At 45.0% G+C, this 26647-nt stretch overlaps 1 protein-coding gene across 10 annotated transcripts in view; it reads right to left on the reverse strand.

Annotated features, from left to right (window-relative positions):
- Nucleotides 1-26647, reverse strand: part of MAPKAP1 (MAPK associated protein 1) — a 181912-nt gene that overhangs the window by 57045 nt on the left and 98220 nt on the right. The gene's annotated exons all lie outside the window — the stretch shown is intronic.

Here is a 26647-nt window from a genome sequence, read left to right on the forward strand (position 1 = left end):
TGCTACATTGCACCGAGATATGAATGTATACCTTCCTGCCCTGGGAAAAGGCTCCATTCTGCGTCTGTGCACGAGTCATGATCTGGCCTACCTTCCCTTCCAGGAAGTCTTCACTTTAAGATAGAAAACTCTTATACCTCTATGCATCGAGTATAAGCAGATCATTCAGTTCTTCTAGATAAAGAAAATGTTCAGCATCAGATGAGGTTGCCTGCTGCACCTCTTTATGAGTCTCTGCTTTGTGCAGGCTTCTTCCTAATCAGGAATACCCAGATCAGCAACAACCAGGCCCTCAACTCAGTGAAGGAAGAATCTCCTTTGAGGGCAAGTCATTAAATATTACAACACACACTGGAAATCAACCCCTCCAGTTTTAATGCAGAAAACAGTAACAGAGATTTGGTAAACACTGTTCTAATTCAAAGGCATGTGATGACCATTCTCACTTTGACTCCTTTAAGGCTCTGAAATGCTTCTCCTTCTCTTAAGAATTTGTGGAGTGGCTGTAATGGGTTGCAGGAGGAAGGAGCAGAGAAAAAGAGCAGACAATGCTTTCTCTGGAACGGGAGTTAAGTGTCTCATCGTAATCCTCTCATAATTCAAACTCAGCAAAGCATTTACAAATATTTAAAAAGCACAGGCAAAAACAAAAACGGGCGCCTCGGACATCACATTGGTTACGAGATGGAACGTGTTAAGACAATTAATTTCAAAATTTACGGCGGCTGGGTTTCAATTATGGCTCCTCTGCCCTTCCTGATCTCCCTTCCTCCCCACCCCCCAGCCCCAGTCGTGTGAAGAGTACTCTCCCTGTGCCAGTGTAGTTTGCTCTTGATGCAGCATTGATTTGTCGGGGAAAATGAATCCTCTCTCTCTCTCTACTCTTTGTGACTTTCTTCAACAGATGCAGAAAAAGCAGCCGATTTGTGGGCTGCAGGGGGGGAAAGCGCAGCGAGTCCCCTTGTGGCTGGTGCAATCAGAAATGGCACATGTAGCTGGTTCCAGGCATTTAGGAAACCAATTGCACTCTGAGAAACAAGCAACTAGAAAAAAAAAAAAAAAGAAGGAAAGGAAGGGAAAGGAAAGGAAAGGAAAGGAAAGGAAAGGGAAAAAGGCGCACGTGAATGCACACGCACACACAAAGAGGGATAGGAGAGGTGAGAGAACAAAGCAAAATAAAAACAAAACAAAACCACTTTCACACAAAAAGAAACACAAAGCATCCCAGAACAAAGTGGAAAGCACTAGCTCATCTTTTTTAAAAAAAGAAAACACCCCTGTGTGCGTGTCTGTGATAAACCCAAAGCTCACAAGCTAGGAAAGGAACAAATGGGGGGGGGGGGGAATAAGTTGTGTCAAATAAGGAAAAACACATTTTATCCATGATAGCTTTTTTAAAAAAAAGAACAAAAAAGGCATCGCCATGAGTGCCAAAAGCAGACGCTAAAATGGAAACTGTGTGCGTGTGTGTATTGTCAGACGTGGATTAAGAACTGAGCAGCCCTGTGTAAAACAATCCTCAGAACTGAGAACAGCCCCCGCTCTTGGCACCCGTGGCTGGAAAGATCCCAGTTGCCACATTTGCTTAGAAATTTGCTGCTGGCACCCATTAATGACACAACGGCTTGGAAACCGTTGTGTTGATTAATGGTCTGCCTTTTGATCAATTAATGGATTGTCTTTAAAATCAATTGGTATGCCTCCGAAACTTTTAAGAATATGGGTGCTTTTTATCTATAAAAAAGATAGTTGAAAAGTATAAAACAGATTACAATTCAACCAAAGGAAGCTACCTGCAAGAAAGGCTAAGGGATGGGTTTTCCTTTCCATCCCTAATTATGGGAACAAACACACAAGGAAAAGGAGTAGTCTTAAAACCAAGAGCTGGTATACATTTGACATTTGCCCCAGCAATCCATACATAAAGTGGCATATATCTGGGTGTGATTTTAACCTGGAGCTTCCATGTCCATTCTCCCTGTTTTCCACTGTTCGCTGTTTCAAGCAACCCTCCTCTGTAGAAACTGCTCCACACCAAAAACTCCCCCACTGAAACAACAATGAACAAAGGTATACATGGAAAATGTCCTTTTTGGGTTTTCTGAGGAGAGGCGAACTCCAGATTTAGCATGGAGAACATTTGGGACAGAAGTTGTTTCTGGTGAACGTTGTATGGATGAGGGGGAAAGGAAGGACACACACGAATGGGTGGAGCCTACAGCTCATCTAGAAGCTCACAGTCTGAGTTGTTTCATTACAACAGCTCATTTGCAAATTCTAGACTTAGTAACCAGGGGAAATGGGACACAGATATGCTAGCTGTTGAATATATATTTCTGCAGCTTTAGCCACAGTGACAGGGGCTGTTGAGAGCTAGAGTCCAAACAAGATCTAGAAGGGCTATGTGTTTCTCAGCCCTAATCCAAGAGGCATCCCCTTCTGTCTCTTGCATGAAATAGAGAATACCACTTTTTAGATTACGGATGAAGGATCTTGTGGCCCTCCAGATGTTGCTGGTCTACAACACCCATTAGCCCCAGCTAGCCTAGCCAATGGCCAGGGATGTTGGGAGATGAGAATCCAGCAACATCTGGTTACTGCAGATGGTGATGGGAAGGAGCTGGTAGTTCAGTGAGTACAGCATGAAACTTTTAATCTCGGGGTTGTGGGTTCGAGCCCCACATTGAGCAAAAGATTCCTGCATTACAGGGGGTTGGACTAGATGGCTCTTGTGGTCCTTACAATTCTATGATTCAGTGGCGTAGCGTGGGGGGTGCAGGGGGGGCCGGCCGCACCGGCCGCAACATGGGGGGGGGGGCGCTCGCACTCGCAGCTCTCTGCCCCTACCTGGCTCACTCAGGGTTAGGGGGCGCAAATTACTTGCCTTGCCCTGGGTGCTGACAACCCACGCTACGCCACTGCTATGATTCTATGATTCTTCATGGGAAATGAAAACGGAACAGGAGTGATGGTTTTAGGAAGGCACACTGTGACAATGGGAGAGTTCCTAGATTAATCAAAAAGCAAAGGGGGATTCCTAGAAGTGACTTCCAATGGTGGCTATTGTTATTGTTGTTAAGATTTTTTATAATGCCTTCCAACACTGACTTTGCAAAGCAGCATACAAAATAAACATCAAACAAATAATGATCACGATAAAATATAGTAAACTTATCTTTTTTTAAAAGCAAACCAATGAACTACCAGCAAGAGGAAAAAGTGTGTTAGTATGAAAACAGGAACATTGGCTGCTTCTGGAAAGGGGTGGGGGAAAGGAGGTGCTACATATAATATACAAATTCATGGAAGAGAAGTCAATCCATGACTATTGACCACAACACCTAAACAGAAGCTCTAGCTTCCTCTGAAGTCTACCCACAAAAAGTCTACCCACAAAAAAATACTTGCTGGGGAAAGCACTGGTGTCTTCATGCCCTGATTACCCAGAGGCCACTGGGGTGTGTGTACGGGATCACCCATTTATAACTGATTATGTAATTTCCCTTTATTTAACTCTGCTGGAAGGCATGTACTCAGCCTGGGGAAAAACCTAAATGGTGTGAGGTTGCAGCCGCGGTTTAGTTGCAAAAGTCCTGGGTTCAATCCCTGGCATCTTCATGTAGCACTGGGAGAGACTCCCTGGGTTGTACCCAATGCCAGTCCTACTGAGAGGAGGCCAGCTGAAATTATTACTTTATCTGTTAGTCACTTCTGTAGCAGAGTGACACAAAATGACTTACATAAAAACCAGTTAAGAACAAGTCTAGCAAAAGTATAAAACCACGTATCTAACAGAGAAAAGGCAGGGCTTACAGACTGTGCCCCAGTTCAGATTCAGGGCTGAAAGTCTGGTGCCAAAAAATAAAGATGGTGCCAGGTGTGCCTTCTTGGGGACAGCATTCCACAAATGAAAAGACACAATCTTGTGTTGCCAGTCTCTAAACCTCCCATGGAGGAGACACATGAAGACAGGCCTCAAATGGTCATCCCAGGGTCTGGGTGGATTTATGTGGGGAGAGGCAGTCCTTGCGGCACCCGGGTTCTGAGCCATATAAGGCTTTGTAGGTCAAAACCTGATCTTTGCATTAAGCCTGGAAACAAAGTTGTAGCACACGACTAATAGGTCAATTGATTCTAGTAGGTCTACTCAGAATAGTGCTTAGTTGGGCACAACCTCCACAGATGATGCACTTCAGCCACAAGCAGTCACATATGTGGGGCTGCTAACACTAGAATGTGTTTGGTAAACAATCCACACCTCCCTCACTGCCCCCCCCCATTTCACAGGTTTTTTCCCCCTGACCTACTGCTTAAACATTTCCCTTCTAGCAGCTGGTTTCAAAATTAAAAAACAAAACAAAACTGAATGTGACCTGCGAAGGTTAACAATTCTGCCTTCTTATGCTGCACCCTGCTAAAAAGGAAAAAAAAAGGCCCCTCCACCCCCAGATGACGAGATGTATAACCAAATTAAACAATTCCCTCAACAAAAGAGTGAAAAGCTGGACCCTATTATACTGAGCCATCCCGCTGGCCAGTTAAATTGCAAAAGCCTTCAGAAAGGCTTTTGAAAGCCTGACCCATCAGTTCTAATTTTTAAAACTTATCCTTTCAGTCAAGGCGAGAAAAAGGCCCAATTCCAACTTTTATCTCTGCTAAGAAAGTGCTGTTATCTCGGGGGCTGATGTCAGGGAGCTCTATCTCTCTTTCTGCTGACAAGCAGAGACGAGGAGAGATAAGATTGGGAACGAATCTCACTTCTCAGAGTAAATAAATAATCAATACTCATCTAAATGTAAATGAGAAAGTATCCCCCTCTGATAACAGGACTCTTATCAAAGAGCCAATTTTCCCAGAGACACTGGGCCTCCGCCAAATCACCATCACTCTGCCTGGACCCTAATGGCTAAAAATGGTCACTAAATTGAACCGATCACCAGAGATCAAGTAAGTTTGGGCCCGGGCTACTTTCACAGCCCCAATGTTTGGGAATGCAATTGTGCCCCCATTAACTTTCAATAGCAATGAAGAATGCATAGGTCAAGGAAGATGAAGCTGCAACAATAAACCTCGAAAACTGTTCTTTTTCCTTCCCCCCACCTTCAGGAAAATGAGAGAAGCAAATGCTATAAACAGGTTTTCCCCCCCTCCCCTATTTTTTTTTTTTAAGGCTGCAAGAAAGAGAAAGCTGTGAATTGGGTCAAAATTACAGAAAGATACCTTCCTTTTTTGGTACTGATGAGTTGTTTTTAAACAAAGATGTGGAATAAATTGTTGTTTGCCAGGGAGGACACTAAGTTTGATCCTGAGAAGCCAGCATGGAAAAAGGATGCTTTACGTGAATTCGTCGTAGATTGTGTGTCTACTGAAATGAACATGCGTAAGCGTTCCAAAACACTTTAGAGTGGAAAAAATATTATTACTCCTTTGATGTGGATACTTAGCTGTTGGGTCTGCCTGAACTGCATGGTCTCAGTTTCAGGAACAGTATCTTCAGATTTATTCTGCCAATCTGTAAAGCTGTAAGCTTTCTCGGAATTGTGTTACCAGAAAGACTGCCTGCCCCTGTACAAATCTGTAAGATCACTTAGATTGTTTGGGGGAAATTCTACTCATGGTACTGAACCCAGCAACATTTCATGGGGGGGGGGTTGACCCAGAAACGGGCATTGTCTGCTGTTGCCCCTATACTGCACAATACCCTCCCCTCTGGTAGGTAGCAACCACTTCTTGCTTCAGACATCTAATAAAGACATATGTTTTTGCCCAGGACCTTCCTGAACCATATGATTAGGCCCTCTTTTAAGTGTTTGCATCCTCTGGTTTTCTGTTTCATTTGCTTTTATGTGGTTTTATATTGTTGCTTTGTGTTTTTTGTTTGCGCTTTAACGATATGTTTGTTTTATAGACTCTGGACTGTAGAGTTGGAAGGGTCATCTAGTCCAACTTCTGCAATGTGTTAAACCACTGGCTAGAAGAACATAAAAACACAAGGAAAAGCCTGCTGGATCAGGTCTATGGCCCATCTGGTCCAACATCCTGTTCTCACAGTGACCACCCAGATGCCTGTGAAAACCCTCAAGCACACTGTTGTCGCTGTTTAAATCTGCAAAAGCTATGCAATTAATGAAGGTGTCTTCTTCTTCATTGTTCTGACATTTCCTTGACACTGAAATGAATGTAAGTCTTATGTAATGATGTAGCTTACAAAACTACTTATGTTAAATTAAGCATACACCTTGTTTGTTGTGACTGTATCCCCTCCTCCCTATTTTTTTTTTTGCAATTGTTATTTTTTTTTAAAAAAAAGTTGTATTTTAAATTATCGTAATCTGCACTGGGATCTTATGGTAAAGGGAAGGTAATGAATTAAATAAAAATAATAAAAATAAACAACAACATTAGCAGCATAATAGTGGTCACTGAAATGAAAAACATAATATATCATGGAAACTGAATGGAAACAGTGCTGACATTGACATATACAAGTCAGAATGGAAATTGCTGTCTTCTAACGTTTCTAGTCACTGCCAGTCAGAGTGGGTGAACCAATAGTTTGACTTCCTATGTCAAACTGCTTCCTATGTCCATACTAAAGTAGATTTTCTTTCCTCTCTGAAAAAGGAGGAAGGAAAAGCCAGGGAAGCCTTAAAGCTAAAAGTAGCCCAGTTCTTTATCAGATAGAAAGCAAATTTTTATAGAGAACTTTCAGGGGGAAATCAGCTTCTGTGGTTTGGCTTGGAACTGGCGCAAGCCCTTTTGTTTATTTAAAATATTTATATACAGCTTTTTTCAAAAAAGAAAAATGACAACAGCTCAGTGCAATTTAAGGGCTATAGGAAAGTGAGAGAGGTGAAAGCCAGAATTCATCCATCTGCTCAGCTTCTTCCTCTCATTGGGGGTGGGGTGGGAAATGAGGATCAGGTGACTCAGAGAGCCAGCCAATCCATGGTGCTACCTGCTGTAAGGCTTCCAGGTCTGCTGTACCTGCACACATGGGCCACTTGTTGCTGAATGAGGCAAACAGGCCATCCCTTTACACTTCTTGATTTCTTATTCTGTTCTGGGTTAAGTGCCATCCATCAGATTTGGTTGTTTGGTCTACGCTTCTTCACACAATGCAGGGTTAAAACCATAGAACTTGCTCCCAGAGGAGGCAGTGATGGCCACTAACTTGGATGGCTTTAAAAGAGGATTGGACAAATCTATGGAGGACAAAGCTATCAATGGCAAGTAGCCACGATAGCTATGCCACAGTCCTACTTGAGGGTTTCCCAGAGGCATCTGGGTGGCTACTGTGAGTAAAGATGGACCACTGACCTGAACCAGCAAGCTTTTCATATGTTCTTAAGGGAGAAGCTATCACTGATCAGGTCTAGCAGAATCAGAGATGGTCCAGTCCCAAATAATAAACATTGCAGGTTGACACACCCACGTGCGCACACATCCACACTCTCCAATACTGCTCCCTGAGGTCTTTTGTATCCTGTAGCTGCTGCCTTGCAAAGTGTTTTTATACAGAAGCTCAGGACTTGAAAAGTCTCCATGAGTTGCACAGAGCTGAAGGGAAGTCCACATGCTCCCAACCAGATCCAAGGCAAGGACAGAAGTCAGAGGAGGAGAAGTTATTGCCATGCATACAAACAACAACCACTCCAGACCAAACCCCAAATCAATCAATCCTATACTCAACACATTAAAACACACATATGAAACAGAAGGCAGCCTTCCACACTTGACATGTTGAAAGTTCCCCTCCCCTGCTCTTCTGGTTGGGAAATAATATTATTTGCCAGTAAAAGTTTAAATCTCTCCATTGAAGTGGGCTTTCTCCCTGCTGGGTAGCAGAGGCACCCCCAGTCCTTCTTTTGTTCTTCTGTTGTTACTCTCATGGGGCTAGAACAGACATGTGGGGCTCTGAGCCTGGCTGCCTGCCCCCCCCCCCCCGGATGCGATGAGCTTCCAGAGCTATTATTTGGAGGACCTTCATGGGCAGGGAAGTGTGTTCAGCCTCAGGACGGTCATTGGGCTCCCCTACTTAGGAAGGGCTATAAAATGTTTCCTGTTTGGGCTGGGACTTTGCCTAAGGAATAATGGACTTCTTGGCTCTGGTCCGTTTCTCTGCGTCCTTTGGCTCCTGACTCCTGGCTCTTGTCCTTCTGCCTCGGAGCCCCTGGCACAATTCCTAATTCTCAGCTCCTGGCTCCCCTCTGATTGCTGCCTGTGGCTCAGCCCTGACATTTACGATGGTGATAATTGTGTTTTAATTAGACATAAAGGCTATATGAAGTTTTTGGTTTTTTTTTTTTTTTTTTAAAAAAAGAACATTAAGTGCATTCAGCTGCACTTGACTACATTCACTTCCCTTGCCTACACCTCTCCCCCATTTCCAGCTTTCCCTAATCTCACCCATGCTGGTGTTCTTGATTGTAAGCAGGTTGGGTTCTGAGAGTTGTCTTTTGCTTCTGTCCCCCTAGTGAAGCAGCATAAATAACTACCCCAATTTTACTGCCTCAGAACTCACTGCAAACCTCCACTCGCTGTATTCCTTGAACATGAAAACACTTCTGGTAAACTGATCCTATAAGCAGTTTTCGCACATGGTTCCCTACAAAACAATTCCTAAATGTTTGTAGTCAAATAACCAAAACTCTGAAACGGTTCTTCCCTCTTAAACATAAACATAAACCAAGATAATAACTTTTTATTAGTACTGGAAAGGGCATATTAATGGGCTGACTGCCCCATGTTTGAAACAGCATTCAGTTCTCAGAGAGGGCAAAGGCTTTTAGGTAGGGCATTTAAGGAGTGGATAGTATTCCCCATGCATATGGCTGCAGGTTTCAGTCCCCATTTAGGACCGGTGCACATTCCTGCATGCTGGGGGGGGGGGTTGGAATATATGACTCAGGGTTCTTTCCCACACTGATGCTAGACTCCTTTGGTATGTCAATTCATCATGTCACAGATTATGTATGTATGCAGGTGTGTGTAGTGTGCATGTGTGCATCTGGGTGTGCATGTTTTGCATGTGTATATGTTTACATATGTGGTGTGCATATATGCATACATGTGTGTGTGCATGTGTACTTATGTGCATGTGTATGTAGTATGCACATATGTTGGTATATATATCTATATCTATATATCTATGTGTTGGTGGCCATAAAAATAAGAAATAATAATAATAATAATAATAACAACAACAACAACAACAACAACAACAACAATAACAACAACAACCCCAAAACCTTTGCATATATATTCTGAATGAATTGAGTAATGTAACTTAAACTGAGTGCTTTGTGTGCAATTAATTCTGAGCTATTTAATTGTTCATGGGATAATTGGCCAAAGGGGGCTCTTGGGCTTTGCCTCGATACTGTATATCCTGGCAGCGTTTTCTCCCCGTGTGGGGCTGGGCGTCTCGGTTGGTTACTGAAGTGGCCTCAAACTCCCTTGGCAATCTGATTGTGGAAAAGCCCATGTGGTAACAGCATTCTGTTTTATTTTGCAGCTTTTCCTAAGTGCACAATTATCCTTTGTGGCTCTGTGGTTTCTCCTTATAACTCTTAGAACTAGGGAGTGATAACTCCTTATCACTCCCTAGTTCTTTACAGTTCTGTCCAGTAATAATATAAACAGCCAACAACAACAACAACAACCCATCCAACCATCCAACCAACCAACCAACCAGCCAGAAACTCGCTATCAACCTCTCACGCTCCTTGAAGTACCAGCATGCCGCCTGCCAGTACAACTGAACACCAGGAACTTATTTCTCCACCCCACACATGTAAGGGTACGGCAAAGGGGGCTCCCAGCCAAGCTGAGCCGTGCAAGTGGCAAAAAAGATCAAGAATAGGGCATTAACGGTGGGAAGGAAGCACCCCCCAACCCCAGTATTACCACTGGAGGCAAGAGCTCAGCATCCCCCCCCCAACCCAGTATTACCACTGGAGGCAAGAGTCTCATTTTGGCAGGAGTTGTTAGTCACCAAAGACGAGCTGCAAGTACACTCTGATGCCTCTTGTCGCTGTGGCTTTGGGTTTACTTCGGAGTCTACTGGTGTGCTTGCCCGTGGCCAGCATCCTGGCACTCCACAGGCATCACACATGACTTAACTTTTCCTCAAGTTTTTTTTTCCAATTTTAGTTGCACTATGCATCTGGGGCCACCAGTTCAAGAACACCAAGGTTTGTTTCTGGTCTGACAACCAGGCAGTGGTAAGAATCAAAACCAAGCAGTTGGCCAAATCAGAATGCGTTATCTGGATGCTTCGCCTCTTTGTGTTAGAATGCCTTCAAGGTAACATTTCCTTGATTTCATAGTCTCGAGTGGCGATTTTAGGCATTGAGTGGAATCCTTTAGTCTAACAACTGAAAAGGGCTGAAGCGGCGAATCACCCCTTCTGCAGTAGTGATATCATGGTACCCCATTAGAGGGGTCTTGAGGGGAGTCTCTATCCACAAGTGTACAACAAGTGGGCCATAGAACTCCCCCCAGCTACGCGGGAGGGAACCAGTTGTGTAAATGCACGTTTTGCAGTGGCCCCATATTCCCATTCAACCCTGACTTGCCTCAGATCCCCAGTAGAGGGCTGAGAGGGAAACACACCCAATGCCTATGCCAAGGTTTCCTACATCTGCAATTCAATAAAGTTTTAATCCCAAAAAGATGTTGTTGTGTCTCTTGCTTAATCCTTAGGTCTGGCTCTCAGGGCAGTGGGGGGACTGCACCTGGGCACGCACGCATGCACACACACACACACACACACACACACACATTTGGGACCAGGCCCCACTGAACTCAAGCAGACATGAATAAGATTGCATTGTTAGCTAATTAATCTAGTGATTAGGTTTTCATATTGATAAACAGGGAACCTCCTTTGCTTTCAGGTTAGGTTACGCATGTGTGCATCATAGACAGGCATCACCTGAAAAGTGGCATTGCAACTTAAGGGAGAGAGAAAAAAGGTAATGCCTCTTGTTCGCCTTCTGTAGTTTTTATAAACTTGTCTGTGAGAGACACACAAAGATGCATGCACAAATATATATACACCCTCCATCGTGCTTTCATACTGCTCCAGCTGAAAGCCCCCATCCCTTCAGTAACCATCACTAGGGCCAGAGGGAAAGTAAGCAACAGTCCATTCCATTAATGCTTACACCCAGCTCCATGACTACAGTAGCTGCATTTGGCAACTAAGAACTGGGACTTGAGTTTGCTTTATTCCTCCTTCCTACCAAGCCCTCATCCTTTTATGCTGTGTCGTTTAGATTGTAAAGTCTGAGGGGCAGGGAACTGCCCTGTTTCTGATTTTCATAAGCAGGCTCTAGGCATCCCTTCTGGCTGAAGAGTAAGGCAAACGAAGCTCTAAATAAAAACAATTGGAACAGATGCATTTTGATCTGCTGTTTGTTTAAGCAGGGTGGGTGTGGAATATTTTTTAGCCAAGTAAAAATAAAACAATTATTCTAACCTATTAAGTCAAACACTGCAGCCCTCATTGTTTTAACGTGATGTGTGTGTGCAAATTCAACCATCACATCTTAAGATGTTTATAAAAGGATTCAAACAAACCCCCTTTGCTCCCCACCATGCGAGTTTGCCATCCAATCTGTTTTCTCTTAACCTGCGTGGCAGCGACATTACCGCATTTTACGTACAGTTTATCTGTCGCTCTCTGCAGAAATACAGATGGTTTCCGTGAAAATAAACAGTCATTTATTTGAACCTTTTTTTTAAAAAAAAGGAAGAAAGCAAGGGAGGGGGAAAAGAGTTTATGGAAACCAGTGGCGTAATGCATTCAAATAAATGCCAGAACCGGTTGACGGAGAGCCAAGGTGTTAAATCACCCTGCTTAAGAATTCAGCTGTGGGAAACCGATAGTAAATCCAGACTGACAGAATTTCCAGTGATGGCAAAAAGGCCTTGACATCTAGTCTGGGACACAAAAACTACAGCGGTTCAAACCCATTTTACTTAACACCACCTTGACAGCTGGCGAAATTAAAGAATTTAGTCAAAGTACACCTTAAAATAAATAAAAAGGTTCTTCCTCTAACATGTAATTCCCCTGCCCCAAGGGAAAAAGGGGAGCTGGCGTCCCTGAATGCCAAAGGTGCAACAGCAGTGCTAGCAGGAGGATTCCGAACTTCTGTACCAGTTTATAGACTACATTTATTTTTTAAAAACAGAATGTATTTGAAAAGTAAAGGGGGGTGGAGAGAACATGCCCACCCAAAGGATTTATCAGTTTTTTAAACAAACAAACAAACAAACAAACAAACAAACAAACAAACAAACAAACAAGAATTTTCACACCAAACCAGTTTAAAAACTAAAGGTTAAAAAGGGATTATAACATGGGCAAAATAAACACAGCAAATAATATACTTTGGGATGCACATTCATGCTCAGGGGATTATGCCTGAGGCTAGTCCAACTCAGAGCAGACCTGTTAAATTAATGAATGTGGCTAATGCAGGGCCATTAATTTTAACAGGTCTACTCTGAGTAAACCTTGGTTGGAGACAACCCACCTTCTTATTGTTGGGAATAAATAGGAAGGGATGGAGTATCCTTGACTCTCTCTTGTGCCACTCAGTTATAAGAAAGGCCAAAGCTTAATGGAAGGGCAACTACTTTGCATGCAGAAGGCCTAAGGTTCAATCCCCAGCTACAGCCACTCCCAAGCAACCATGTAAATTTCCCATAATCCCCCAGAGTGATGCTGAAAGCACTGTGGGATGTTAAAATGGAGGCTCCCCCAGACCCAGCAACCTGGCCCTCTGATTGGATGAAGGAGGCCCAATGCTATAGGAGGCTATACTCATTTGTGATAAAGACTTTGGGAGTGAACCCTGAGGAACAATCCATACCCGCTGCTTTGCGGTATATCTTTGGGAGAAGAAAAGGCTAAGGAGTAAACCCTACACAAAACTGGAGTGGGATCCCTAAGATGGTTGGATGGTGTTGTCTTCTAGACTTCCTTCCGGCAACTTCTGCAGCCCAGCTGGTGCCAAACATATTCCTCTGCTTTCCTTTGGACCACATCAGCGAGACTGAGAGGGGGATCTTGTTGTCTGGGCAGCCCAGGACCTCCATACACACTGCCCAGGCTGGCACCTCAGGGAGGTCACTTTGGTGCTGCTACCACAGCAAAAATAATGCAGCAGGCAGAAGTTACTAGTCTCTGCAGAGAGAGGTTTAGCTTCAGACCCAGAGGCACACTCCATTGTCTCTCAAGACAGACAGATGCCAACACAGTGTTGTAGGCAGTTTGCCTCTGCATACAGCTGCTGAGCATCACAAGTAGGGGGGTGGACTCAGGTCCTGCTTTTGGACTCCCCACTAGGGCATCCATTTGGTCATGGTAGGAACAGGGTTCTGGACTAGATGGGCCATTGGCCTGATCCAGCAAGTGCTTTTTATTCCTTACTTTTGTTCCCATCTTCCTACCACCTGTGTTCTGCAAGGGCAGCACTGAAACTGGGGGAGGAAGCTGACAGCCAGGTGTACACAATGTGTACACAATACACATTGTAGGAAAGAAAGAAGGTTGGCGGGGAAGTGCCCCATTTGCCCCAACAGACTCACATCCCATGCCAAATGATAGCCAAGTGAAATCTGATGCCAAAACTAAGCTCTTCATGGCTAGACAGGCTCTCAGGAAAAATCAATGCTATTTAGCAGCAAAGGCGTCATACACAAGGGACACTTGTACTTGGGAATCATATAAGGAACCCAAGAAGAGATGCAGCTTTAGAGTTTGGGATGGTTTATGCCAGCAAGCCCCACTCACCACCTTCTCAATGCTACCCACTGATTGCCCTGAAAAAAGGGCACAGGCACTCTCCACCAGGATAAATGACTTTTGATCAGATTTCAGGACCCACAAAGCCATTTCTGACAGCTGCTGGGGGACAGGAGGGGTGGCCGCTGTGTCGTTGCAAACCAGCTGCTTCGACTTCTATCACAGGTATTAGCTTTCCTCCAAGCTTCACACACCGAGCGCACACTTTTGCCTTAACCTATGGAAAATACGGGTCACATCTATGAAATGTTGGCTGGGGAAAGCATGTTTATAACAATTAGGCGCGAGGAGCATTTTTGGTCTTAAAAGGACTGAGTATTATTCCTGGTTTGGGTAACGTGTTTGCAGCTGGGAACAGCTGTCCTCCAGGAACAACTGGGGAGCACATGATCCTCTTGAGGAGGATTTTGGTTTACATCCAGGTGGTATGATCTAAAGGAGTAACTCTTGCAGTTATACAGGACACGGCTGGGGCAGAAGTTGGGAGAGAAATTTCATGCTTTCTTGTCTTTGATGGGGGAAGGACTCTAGGAAAGAGCACAAGGGGGTGTACATGGTTTTCCACCTCCCCATTTCCATCCTCATAACAACCCTGTGAGACTGAGCCACAGCAGTGGCGTAGCGTGGGTTGTCAGCACCCGGGGCAAGGCAAGTAATTTGCGCCCCCTAACCCGGGGCAAGGCAAGTAATTTGCGCCCCTAACCCCTAACCTGCCGCCACTGCCAGCTTCTTCTTGCTGCTGCCTGGGCTGGGGTATTTACGGTAAGGTAACCACGGCGGCGGCGGCGGGTCCATGTCAGGTGATCTGAGGCGAGTTGCCACTGGCGCTGCCGCGCAAACGACGCCGCTTGCCCAGGAGGAGGAGGGCAGAGAGGCGAGGAAAATGCAACATGGTCCAGCAGCTGCAGCAGCGGCGGCGGCGGGGCTGTGAGGAGGGGCTGCCTGGCGCGCCCTCCGCGGCCCTGACGCGCGGGGACTGCGGCGAGCGCTGAGAGTCGCTGCCTGCCGGACGCCTTCAGCCCGGACGCGCGCACAGCTCGTCGGTTCCGCAAGACATGGGGCTCTGCTATAGCCTGCGCCCGAGGCTCTTCGGCGACTCCGGAGGCGGCGAGCGCCCCCCCCAGATGTTGCGCCCGGTGCGGCCGGCACCCCCTGCGCTACGCCACTGAGCCACAGCAACTGCCCCAATGTCATACAGTGAGCTTTATGGCTGAGTGGGGATTTGAACCCAGGTTTGCCAGGTCCTAGTCTAGCGCTCTAACTATCCTAGCAGGAGAGGCAAAGGATCATTTGTTGTACTGCTGCGGCAGACAGATGATAGCTATAACTATAGCTATAGATACAGATACAGATAGGTAGCCGTGTTGGTCTGTCATGGTCAAAACAAAATAAAAAAATTCCTTCCAGTAGCACCTTAAAGACCAACTGAGTTAGTTCTAGGTATGAGCTTTCGTGTGCATGCACACTTCTTCAGATACACTGAAACAGAAGTCACCGGACCTTTCTATATAGTGAGAAGGTGGGGAGGGGTATTACTCAGAAGGGTGGTGGGAATGGGTGATTGGCAGATAGCTGCGATGAGCCTGTTGACGACTCTTAACGACTGCAATAGGTCTAACAGGAAAAAGCAAGGGGTGAGAAGGTGAAAAATGGCTTTGTCATGTATAATGAGATAAGAATCCAATGTCTTTATTCAAACCAGGTCTCTCCATAGTTTTAAGTTTGGTGATAAGTTGCAATTCAGCAGCTTCTCTTTCCAGTCTATTTCTGAAATTCCTTTGTAATAGAACAGCTACTTTGAGATCTTGTATAGAATGTCCTGGGAGATTGAAGTGTTCTCCTACTGGTTTTTCTGTCTTGTGGTTCCTGATGTCGGATTTATGTCCATTTATTCTTTGGCGTAAGGTCTGGCCTGTTTGTCCAATATAGAGAGCTGAAGGACACTGTTGGCATTTTATGGCATACACAATGTTAGACGATGAGCAATTAAATAGTCCCGAGATGGTATGTGTGATGTTGTTGGGGCCAGTAATGGTGTTGTCCGGGTGTATGTGGCAGCAAAGTTGGCATCTGGGTTTATTGCAGGCTCTGGTGCCAGTGTCCGTGTTAAGTCTGGTAACGGACACTGGCACCAGAGCCTGCAATAAACCCAGATGCCAACTTTGCTGCCACATACACCCGGACAACACCATTACTGGCCCCAACAACATCACACATACCATCTCGGGACTATTTAATTGCTCATCGTCTAACATTGTGTATGCCATAAAATGCCAACAGTGTCCTTCAGCTCTCTATATTGGACAAACAGGCCAGACCTTACGCCAAAGAATAAATGGACATAAATCCGACATCAGGAACCACAAGACAGAAAAACCAGTAGGAGAACACTTCAATCTCCCAGGACATTCTATACAAGATCTCAAAGTAGCTGTTCTATTACAAAGGAATTTCAGAAATAGACTGGAAAGAGAAGCTGCTGAATTGCAACTTATCACCAAACTTAAAACTATGGAGAGACCTGGTTTGAATAAAGACATTGGATTCTTATCTCATTATACATGACAAAGCCATTTTTCACCTTCTCACCCCTTGCTTTTTCCTGTTAGACCTATTGCAGTCGTTAAGAGTCGTCAACAGGCTCATCGCAGCTATCTGCCAATCACCCATTCCCACCACCCTTCTGAGTAATACCCCTCCCCACCTTCTCACTATATAGAAAGGTCCGGTGACTTCTGTTTCAGTGTATCTGAAGAAGTGTGCATGCACACGAAAGCTCATACCTAGAACTAACTCAGTTGGTCTTTAAGGTGCTACTGGAAGGAATTTTTTTATAGATACAGATGTTTATTTTCAACCACAAAGCAGGTAATGAAGCTCATTAGTGCAGCCAGATCAGGTTTCCTGGAGAACCAGTACATTTTGATTCCACCACTGCCAATCACCAGTTATTTAATGAATGCATTATATTGTTACTTACTAATTTATGTCCCAAGGCGATTTACAAGCATACCATACAACACCTAAGAGGTTTTAAAAACAATACAACAACAACTGAAAAGAAGTTTAACAGAAATCAAAAATGTTCACCCAAGGCAGACTCTTTTTCACCCAGCTGGAAGAGGTTTGCTGAGATATATATGTCTTAAATTGTTTCCAGAAAGTACAGAGAGTGGGTGCCTGTCAGATCTCAACAGGAATGCTGTTCTACAGAACAAGAGCAGCCACACCAAAGGCAGTGCTCCCCAGTTACTGTGGAGGAGGCTTCGGATATAATGGGGGCTTGAAGAAGAAATTCTCCTGCAAAACACAGTGGGTGACCTACTGCTTATATAAGGGATAGATAAGCATTTATATTTCACTTTTCTATTTCAAAAGACCCAAATGCAGCTTACCAAAACAAACTGTCCAATTAAACAATAAAAGAGAGGTAGTGTTGTGTAGTGGTTAGAGCAGTGCTTTCCAAACTTTTCATATTGGTGACACAATTTTTAGACATGTATCATTTTGTGATACAGTAATTCAGTAATTCAGACGCGGGTGGCGCGGTGGGTTAAACCACTGAGCCTAGGACTTGCTGATCAGAAGGTTCGAATCCCCGCAACGGGGTGAGCTCCCGTTGCTCGGTCCCTGCTCCTGCCAACCTAGCAGTTCGAAAGCACATCAAAGTGCAAGTAGATATATAGGTATCGCTCCGGCGGGAAAGTAAACGGCGTTTCCGTGTGCTGCTCTGGTTTCGCCAGAAGCGGCTTAGTCATGCTGGCCACATGACCCGGAAGTGGTACACCGGCTCCCTCGGCCAATAAAGCGAGATGAGCGCCGCAACCCCAGAGTCGTCCGCTACTGGACCTAACGGTCAGGGGTCCTTTTACATTTCCCTAATTCAGTTTTACCAGCAAACCAGAGGTTAAACTAACCCCTTTCCATCCCTGGGAGGAGCACAGGGAACATTCACAGACACACTGCAGCTGACACACTAACGTGTCACAACACACAGTTTGGGAAATTCTGGGTCAGAGTGTCAGACTAGGATGTAGGAGACCAGTCACTGCCTCTCAGTTTAATCTACTTCACAGCGTTGTTGTTGTTTGGAGTAAACGAGGAAGGAGAGAATCTTTTAAGTCACCTTGAGCAACTTGGAGAAAAAAAGTGGGATAAAAATTCAATAAATAATAATCACCACCACCACCACCACAACAACAACCTTATAGCACTAATTTGAAACTACCATGGTACAAAGGACCTTGGCCCAGTCACTGTCTTTCAGCCTAACCTACCCCACAGGGTTCTTGTGAGGGTAGTATAGAGAAATGCAGAACTCTTTGTGCCATCTGCAGCTCCTTGTAGGAAAAATATGAGATAAAAATGTAAGAAAAATGAATAAAATAAAGCATACACAGCAACAATTCAAATCTCACCTAAGAAAAAATATCTGGTGTTCTGTGGGTGTCTCCACTAAATGAGGCTTTGGGTGCATTTTCACAAAGAGCAGTAACAGAACCAATGCTGACTGATTGATTTGTACATTTACATCCTATTTTTTTTAAAGCGAGTCCCCATAAACCAGCTTATAATAACTTTATGAATACAGATATAATTCAAAACAAAACAAAATCATCAAGCAATAATTTCATAAAAGCAATCTAACCATAATTACAAAAAAACCCACAACCCACCACCCAAACTAAAGCAGTGGTTAGAAAGTAAAACCCAATGCAGCCTTTTTATTAATAATAATATTTTAAAAAAAAAATTAAACTAAAAGGCTCAGTAATGTAAAATGGTTTTTTTTAAAAAAAAACCCTCAGCATAGCACTTTAATTAAAAGCAGATTGGAATGAAAATGTTGTTGAAGCCTTCAGCTAAAAAATACAATCAATTGCAGTGGGAGGGCAGCAGGGAAGCTCATGTTTATCCCCTGGGAAGGAGTTCCAAAGATTTGAAGCTACCACTCAGGAGGACCTGTAATGCTGCCCCCCAATGTTTCGGCTTTCAAACGCCGACAACCTGGAAGTGAATGCTTCTGTTTTTGAACACGCTTCGGAAGTTGAACGGCTTCCAAAGCGTGTTTCTCCATTTTTTCAATGGATTTTGCCAACCGGCAACTGCGCCTTGGTTGGCGAACGTTTCAGAAATATAACAGTCTTCCGGAATGGATTACGCTTGACAACCAAGGTCCCACTGTAGATCTAAACCAGTGTTTTTCAACCACTGTTCCGCGGCACACTAGTGTGCCGCGAGATGTTGCCTGGTGTGCCATGGGAAAAATTGAAAAATTCGAAAGATTTTTTTTTTAAAAAAGTCAAATTTTCGCCCACTAGGCGGGCGCCGGACTGTGTCCTGGGTATGGGGTGGGGTTGGGTTTTTGACCCCACCCTCGGCCAGCAGGGGCGCCGATTGGCACTCCTCAGGGGGACACCCTCCACTTATCTGATGTCCAGGCTATGATTGGTCCAGACTCCAGCCTGGACCTATCACAGTAGGACATCATCTTCCGACTTCCTTCCCGCCCGAGCACAGTGTGCGCAGCAGCGGAGAGAAGAAGACATTGCAACTTGAGTCATAATAAAGTAATTATAAAATACTTTCTTTGTGTTTATTTGATTCCTATTCAAGAGAATTACTTTATATATAGTCAATATAGGCACAGAGTTAATTTTTTTAACATTTTCTAATGGTGGTGTGCCTTGTGATTTTTTTCATGAAACAAGTGTGCCTTTGCCCAAAAAAGGTTGACAAACACTGATCTAAACAGCAGGCCTCCAGGAAGGCTTCCTGCCTGCCAAGCATGTGATTTGTCCCTGAGCTGTGGATCTTTCAAAAGCATCTGACTATAGCCCATGAGACCTGCCCTGATATTACTCATCTTCCCACAATGGTTGTAGGCAAGGTCTGAAAATGCACCGGCCTCCCGATTCTGCAAGGCTGTTCCGATAATTGGCCAGCCCTGCTCCACACCCCACCAAATACTGGGAGAATTTCACCACCCTAAGAGTGTCCAGCCAAATGAACACACACAACTGTGCCAACTGTGAGCAGGGTAGAAATACATGTGTGGAGCTGTTGTTGCTGTTGTTAATGTACCTTCCTATATAACATCTCAAAGCCTGTGTACAATAAAATAAAAACATTTACCCAACCATTGCTTATATAAAAGCAACTTAAAGCCATTACATATATATCTAAAAGTCCCACTATGTATACAAAATGAATTTCAAATCCTATGAGATTATAGAAAGGGATAAAAATTCTCCTCTCATAGGAAGCTCTTCAGTCAGCACTGAAAAGTTAACAGGAGACCATGCTTGTTTTATATGTAATGGAAGATTGCTCCAGAAGGTAGGTGCCTGCATGCCTAAGGAACACTGTAAGGAACAGACCTCCTGCTAAGTATCAGTAAGCTGACCTCACCTACCATTATATTAACTCTGTATGGCATGAAAGCATATTTTAGGCATCCTGGCCTCAAGCTTTATAGGAGGTCTGTGTATATCAAACCCAATTCCTTGAGCTTAGTCCAATATTGTTTAGGAAGCAATGGAATTGTGCCCCGTTGCTCCTTGAAGCCCCTCACCCCACTGCTTCCTTAATCCAATACAGTTTCAGTATTACCATATTTTTTTGTGAGATGCTCCTCCTGGCCCTTGCTGTGTTAGGGCCTTTGGGGGGATTGGGGAAGCAGGATAGAGCAGACCTCCCGCCTGTCCTCTGCAGGCTTTCTCTACCACAGGGGTAGGCAACCTAAGGCCCCGGGGCTGGATGCGGCCCAATTGCCTTCTCAATCCGGCCTGTGGATGGTCCGGTAATCAGCGTGTTTTACATGAGTAGAATGTGTCTTTTTATTTAAAATGCACCTCTGGGTTATTTGTGGGGCCTGCCTGGTGTTTTTATGTGAGTAGAATGTGTGCTTTTATTTAAAATGCATCTCTGGGTTATTTGTGGGGCATAGGAATCCATTCATTCCCCCCCCCCCATAAATATAGTCTGGCCCACCACATGGTCTGAGGGACGGTGGACCGGTCCACGGCTGAAAAGGGTTGCTGACCCCTGCTCTACCACATGCCTCCTTGCCTCCTTGAAATCCTATAGATTTCCATCTGCTTGTAAGTTTCGATGTCATGCGCAGTTTGGGCAACCCTAGATTAAAATATTGATTTCTTAATTTTGGGTTTTTAAAAAAGGGCTTGTTTTATACATGGGGTGTCTTATACATGGAAAAATATGGTAACTCAGTCAAACTTTTCAGAAAAAGAATTTGAGAATTTTTTCTTCTCTACTCTCCCCACTGTAGGAAGTATTCGGCCACTCTTCTGAGAGAATATTCAGTGAAATCCCCTATCCCATACTCTGCCTGCAAACCATGAGAATATCTAGAGCCTGCTTTTGCTCACCTAGTCTAATGATCTAATTATTTTTTAAATTAACTACTTTTCCAATCCTTCTTGCTAATTTTTTCAACAGGATACAAAGATAAAACCAACAAGCTATTTTCCAGCTGGTTGCAATGGTCCCTGCCTTGCATGTTTATTCTGTATTGTCTTCAAACCTACCTTCAGTGTTTGTATTTTGCACTGTTTTTAAAACTGTGGTTTTTGTTTTTTGCAGTTTTATGGTATGCTTGTAAATCACCTTCAGGCACGTGGAAAAGGCAATTTGTAAATTAATAAATAATAATAAAATGAATTAAGAAGAAAAAAACACTGACTCAAGATAGGCTATCAAAGAGAACACGTCCAGCTTTGAGACAAAAATTATATACTACTGGGAGGGGGGGATTCATTAAAAAAGAAAAAAGAAAAAAAGGTCAGCTTAGGTGTCAGCACAGAGGACGGGAGAAAAAAATGTCATCCTCTCAATTGTTCCCAAGTAGAACCCAAAGGAAAGTTACTCCATCCAGATTTCTCAAGACCATGAAGTCAAAGGTTGCCATTTTACAAGTGTAGGATTTGGTCCAAACCTTTAAAAAAGATTGATATAGCCTTATTTGTTTAATGGAAAGCTGGAAGGAGCCCCCGGCTACGTCTCTGCAGCCAGCTTGGTATTTTTATCTTTATGTGTGGGGACATTCCACTTCATCTCGGAACAGCGGCCACCACTTTTAGCGAAATTGAATGCCCTTTTGGCAACATCAGGTTTTTAAAGCTGTGTGTGCCACAGGCATTCTTTCTCTCCTCCACCCCCCTGCCCCCTCCCATGATCCAACAAGCTACTCAGGAACATCACAGAGGAGCTTGCATTAGACAGCAGCACTAGAAAATCTGGGCAAGGTCGAAGCACTCCCTGCCCGCCAAGACTGAGAGCAAGAATGTCACTGTTAAAAGCAAGGGTGCCAGTCCTGCCACAGCTCAGTCTCAGGTTCAATCCACAACATCTCTCCATACTACAGGGTTGGGGAACCTCAGGCCAGAGGCCAAATTCAGCCCACCAGACCTCTCTATTCATAGCAATTCTTAGGCCCATACCAACTCTCCCTTGGCTGCCCCCTTCACTGGTCCTGCTTTGCACCCCAAGCTTTTTCTGCCTGGCTGAAATGTGGCCTTGAAGTCTGGGTCTCAACTCTCTTGCCCACTCACACCACACCCTCTCACAGGCCATGGCTCTCGCCAGCTCTGCTTCAAACCATCAAGTGGCTTTTTGCCCAGTTGGAATGTGTCCTTCAGCTCAGATTAATGCCTCTTGCTAGCCTGGATGGGGAATAGTGAGTGAGTAATAAAACTAGCATAGAGTACAAAAGGTAGACATTTACCCTCATTGCTGCGCCCCTTTCCCCCTTTGCCCCATCTACCACTGGCATGTGGGCTATGTATGGGGGGAAAGCAAGTAGCTCAGTACTGCTCCACCAGAGCTTTCCAAACTTTTCTAGTTGGTGACACACTTTCTGGACATGCATCATTTTGCGTCACAGTAACTGAGATTTCCTAGCAAACCAGAAGTTAAACTAACCCCTTTCCAGCCCCAGGAGGAGGGTGGCGAGCATTTGTGCAACACACCTACACACTGCAACCAATACACTAAAGTGTCGTGACACAAAGTTTGGAACACTCTGGTCTACTCTGAGTAGCAGCAACTCTCCAGGGGTGCAGGGGAGGGTCTCTGGGGATGCCACTGGGGATAGAACCTGGGACCTTCTGAACGCAAGGCAGATGCTCTGCCACTGAGCCACAGAATTCCCTCTTCCTCCTTCCTCGGCTCTCGTTTTTTTGCCAGATGCACCGCTGAGCACACAATAGGTTAACTATACAGAAGATAAAGTACGCCGCTTCGTTATTTTTCATTACCATAAGAAAACATCCATTACATTTCCTATTTTATGAACGCACATCGGGGGAATCCATTACGACAAGAGCAATTGCATTCAGTTCTCTCTCCCAGCAAGCTGGGGCGCGGGGGGGGGGGGGGCGCGGAGAGGAGATAATGCAAAGGAGAGAAAGGAAAAGACAACAACAAGAAGAAAGAGAAGTGGCTGGCATTAAGGGGGTGGCAGTGAAGCAAGCTCTGAGAAAGAACAACAAAAAGAAGATTATTTTTTTATATAAAAAAAAACCCCCTAACAGATCTGCATAGGCATCTCCTGATTTATCCAGCTTGACTTCAACTAATTAAACATCTGCCTCAACAATTTCCTCCGCAGATTTATCATCCCTATTCGGTGACAATGACTGTTTGTTACTGGCTCCCCGCCCCTCCTCCCCAAAATCTTGCTAACATTCACAGAAAAAAAAAACTTCTTCCAGTTTCTTCTTTGGGTACGTGACAGGAAAATGATACAGTATTCCCATTAACCCCCTGCCGCTGTCCTTTGTGAAAGTGTTGCTGTCCTACCAACTGAAGGATATTTTTTTTTAAAGCGTGTACATTATTTTTTTTTAGAAGCCCTTTATTAAATAAATGGAGACAATTGCAATGCTATGCAATTGCGATTGCGGCCCTGGCCCATCCTTCAAAATGTTTGCAATTGCCTTTAAAGCCCTAAAGCTGCCTGAGCCACGGTTCTTTTAGGAGACACTTCCACTCATGCATATATGCTGCCCCCACCCCACGGTTCTCTTACATCGGTGGTTTCAAAACTATGGCAGCGTACGCACCATACATTTAAAGCACATGGCTTCCCCAAAAGAATCCTGGGAACTGTAGTTCTGCCCTAGCAACAATTCCCAGCACATTTAACAAACTACAATTCCCAGAATTCTTTGGGCAGGGGTTCGTGTTCATGCAGACCCTGAAACATGCAGACCCAGCAGAGCCTTCAACGGGCCTGATCAGCACTTTCTGAGTATGCATGTACCTGAGAAACACATGCCTAGAATCCTCTGCAACTCACAAGGGTCCCATAAGACAGGTGTGTATGGAAAAGGGTTCCCTTTCTGCTATGTTACCTCCCCTTTACTGTTTCCAACAAAAATGATAATCTTTCTTTTGCCTGATTTTTCACACTTTTAAAAGGGGGTGATGAAATCGGATGTTTTACTGTCAACTGATCAAATTTTACTATGCGATCACAAAGCCATTAAATACAAACACCAGTAAAAAACAACGTACCAAGGCAAGCAAAACCATAAGGAAAAATACAGTAGAGGAAAGTATCTTGAGCGTGCTCAACTTCCAAACGAACAACAGAAAAGGAAAGGGCTTAACCTGCTTTGTGGGGATATCAGATTGGCCTCTCCAGTAGGTAGTGTTTTGAAATGGGAGATTTGTGGATTTAAAGAGAGGTGTGTGCATGTGAGTACATATTTAAGGCTTGGAACAGACTCTTCTGCAGTATTTTGTGCCACAGAGTTGTTTTCTGGTATGGATGATTGTATGAAGGACCCCATTCAGGAAAAGATGACAGCTAGCCTAGGGCTCTGCTCTTCAACCTTGGGTACTCAGATGTTGCTGGACTACAACTCCCATCATCCCCAACCAGGTTAGCTGATCGCCATGGACAATGGGAAATATAGCTCAACATCACCTGGGATCCAAGGTTGAAGAACCCTGGTCTAGGGCAGGAAACCGATGGCCCTTTGGAAGTTGCTGGCTGGAGCTGATGGGAATTAGATGCCTCCAAATACCCGGACAGCCACAGATTCCCAATTTCTGCTCTTTTTTCTGGTCCTATGAACATGAGCAGAGCTTGAGTATTATTATTTTTTGTGGGTTCTTGCCGGCGGCATCAGGAGCCAGCCTCGTAAGCCCTCTTGCCTCTGAACTCAGGGCACGTCTTTATAAAGGAAGTCTGAGAGGGCCTCTAAAGGTAAACGTACCCCTGCCCGTTCGGGCCAGTCTTGCCAGACTCTAGGGTTGTGCGCTCATCTCACTCTATAGGCCGGGAGCCAGCACTGTCCGCAGACACTTCCGGGTCACTTGGCCAGCGTGACAAGCTGCATCTGGTGAGCCAGCGCAGCACACGGAACGCCGTTTACCTTCCCGCTGGTAAGCGGTCCCTATTTATCTACTTGCACCCGGAGGTGCTTTCGAACTGCTAGGTTGGCAGGCACTGGGACCGAACGACGGGAGCGCACCCTGCCGCGGGGATTCGAACCGCCGACCATGCGATCGGCAAGTCTTAGGCGCTGAGGTTTTACCCACAGCGCCACCCGCCTCTGAACTCAGGGCACGTCTTTATAAAGGAAGTCTGAGAGGGCCTCTACTTAGTCTCAATTCTCAGCCCATTCAAACACATTTGGGCAGTGGTGGTGTGTTGATAAATGGTGGATTTGAGAAAGATCCATTCCAATAGAATTAAAATGATTTTCCATCACACACACAGCATTTCCCATGGAAAAAAGGTCATTATCCATTTGCACGCCCATTTATTGACTCCCTTGGCTCTCCACCCCCCACCCCCCCGTAAATCATAAATTGCAAAGCAAAGACTTACTCAGGGGCAGTCATTTCCAGCAAATGCAACTTGTAATAAATTTGTTTGCAGCATTCTTCCTTTCTCTTTCTCTCCTGCTAATGAATTCCACCCAACGTGAGACCTAACAAGCAGACATTTTCAGAGATGGGAGGTGGGGACTGAGTCAAAGGTTCCTAGGCCCATGCCTTGGGGATGTAACCGTAACCAATGTTCTCCTACTCAGAATATAGCCATTGAAATTAATGAACAAACTAAGGTCCATTAATTTCCATGGGGCCAATTCTGAGTAGAACTTAGTTGGGATAAACTTTGGAGCATTTGCAGCTGGCAGGCTTCCTGAATGATACCTTCCCATGTTCCCATTTTGCTGCATTATCTCAGAAGCCTGTTGGTGCCTCCTGGCATTTGCAGGCTAAATATTCTCTTTGCCTATGCAAAAGTGCTTGCTGACTTGCCTGTTTGTCCATCACCTTCTTGCATATCTGCTTTCTACTTAGTGTCTAACCTTTCCCCTCCACTTACCTCACCTGCCAGCATACTTGCCCAAGCTTCCCTTCTTGGCTTTGACCCTGATCGCCTGATGTGTGTGCAGCAGATTCGGAGTGTGAGAAAGTCCTGTGAGCAGTGGCGGAGCATATGCCTGAACTGCCCAGGGCGGGCGCACTCCCAAGGGGAGCGGGGTGCAGGATAACCGCTCAGGTGCACGGAGAGCTGTGCACGCCCTGCAGCCGGGGGCGGAGCGAGCTGCCCCCAGGGGCAGAGTGAGCTGCCAATGGAGGACATTTGGCACGCCACCCGCCTGTGATTCCCAAGCCCCCCCCCCCAGCTGTCAAAATGAAGGGGGAAGACAGCTCAGGGTAGGCTTGGGAGTTGTGGGCAGGCAAATGTCACCCCCTCAGCGAAGACACCCAGGGTGGTATGCCCCCCCTTCCTCCGCCCCTGCCTGTGAGTGAACCCATCACACACAATCTCTTAAAGCT

Source organism: Podarcis erhardii (genome assembly GCF_964252035.2).
Source record: "Podarcis erhardii genome assembly, chromosome: Z".
NCBI lineage: Eukaryota > Metazoa > Chordata > Lepidosauria > Squamata > Lacertidae > Podarcis > Podarcis erhardii.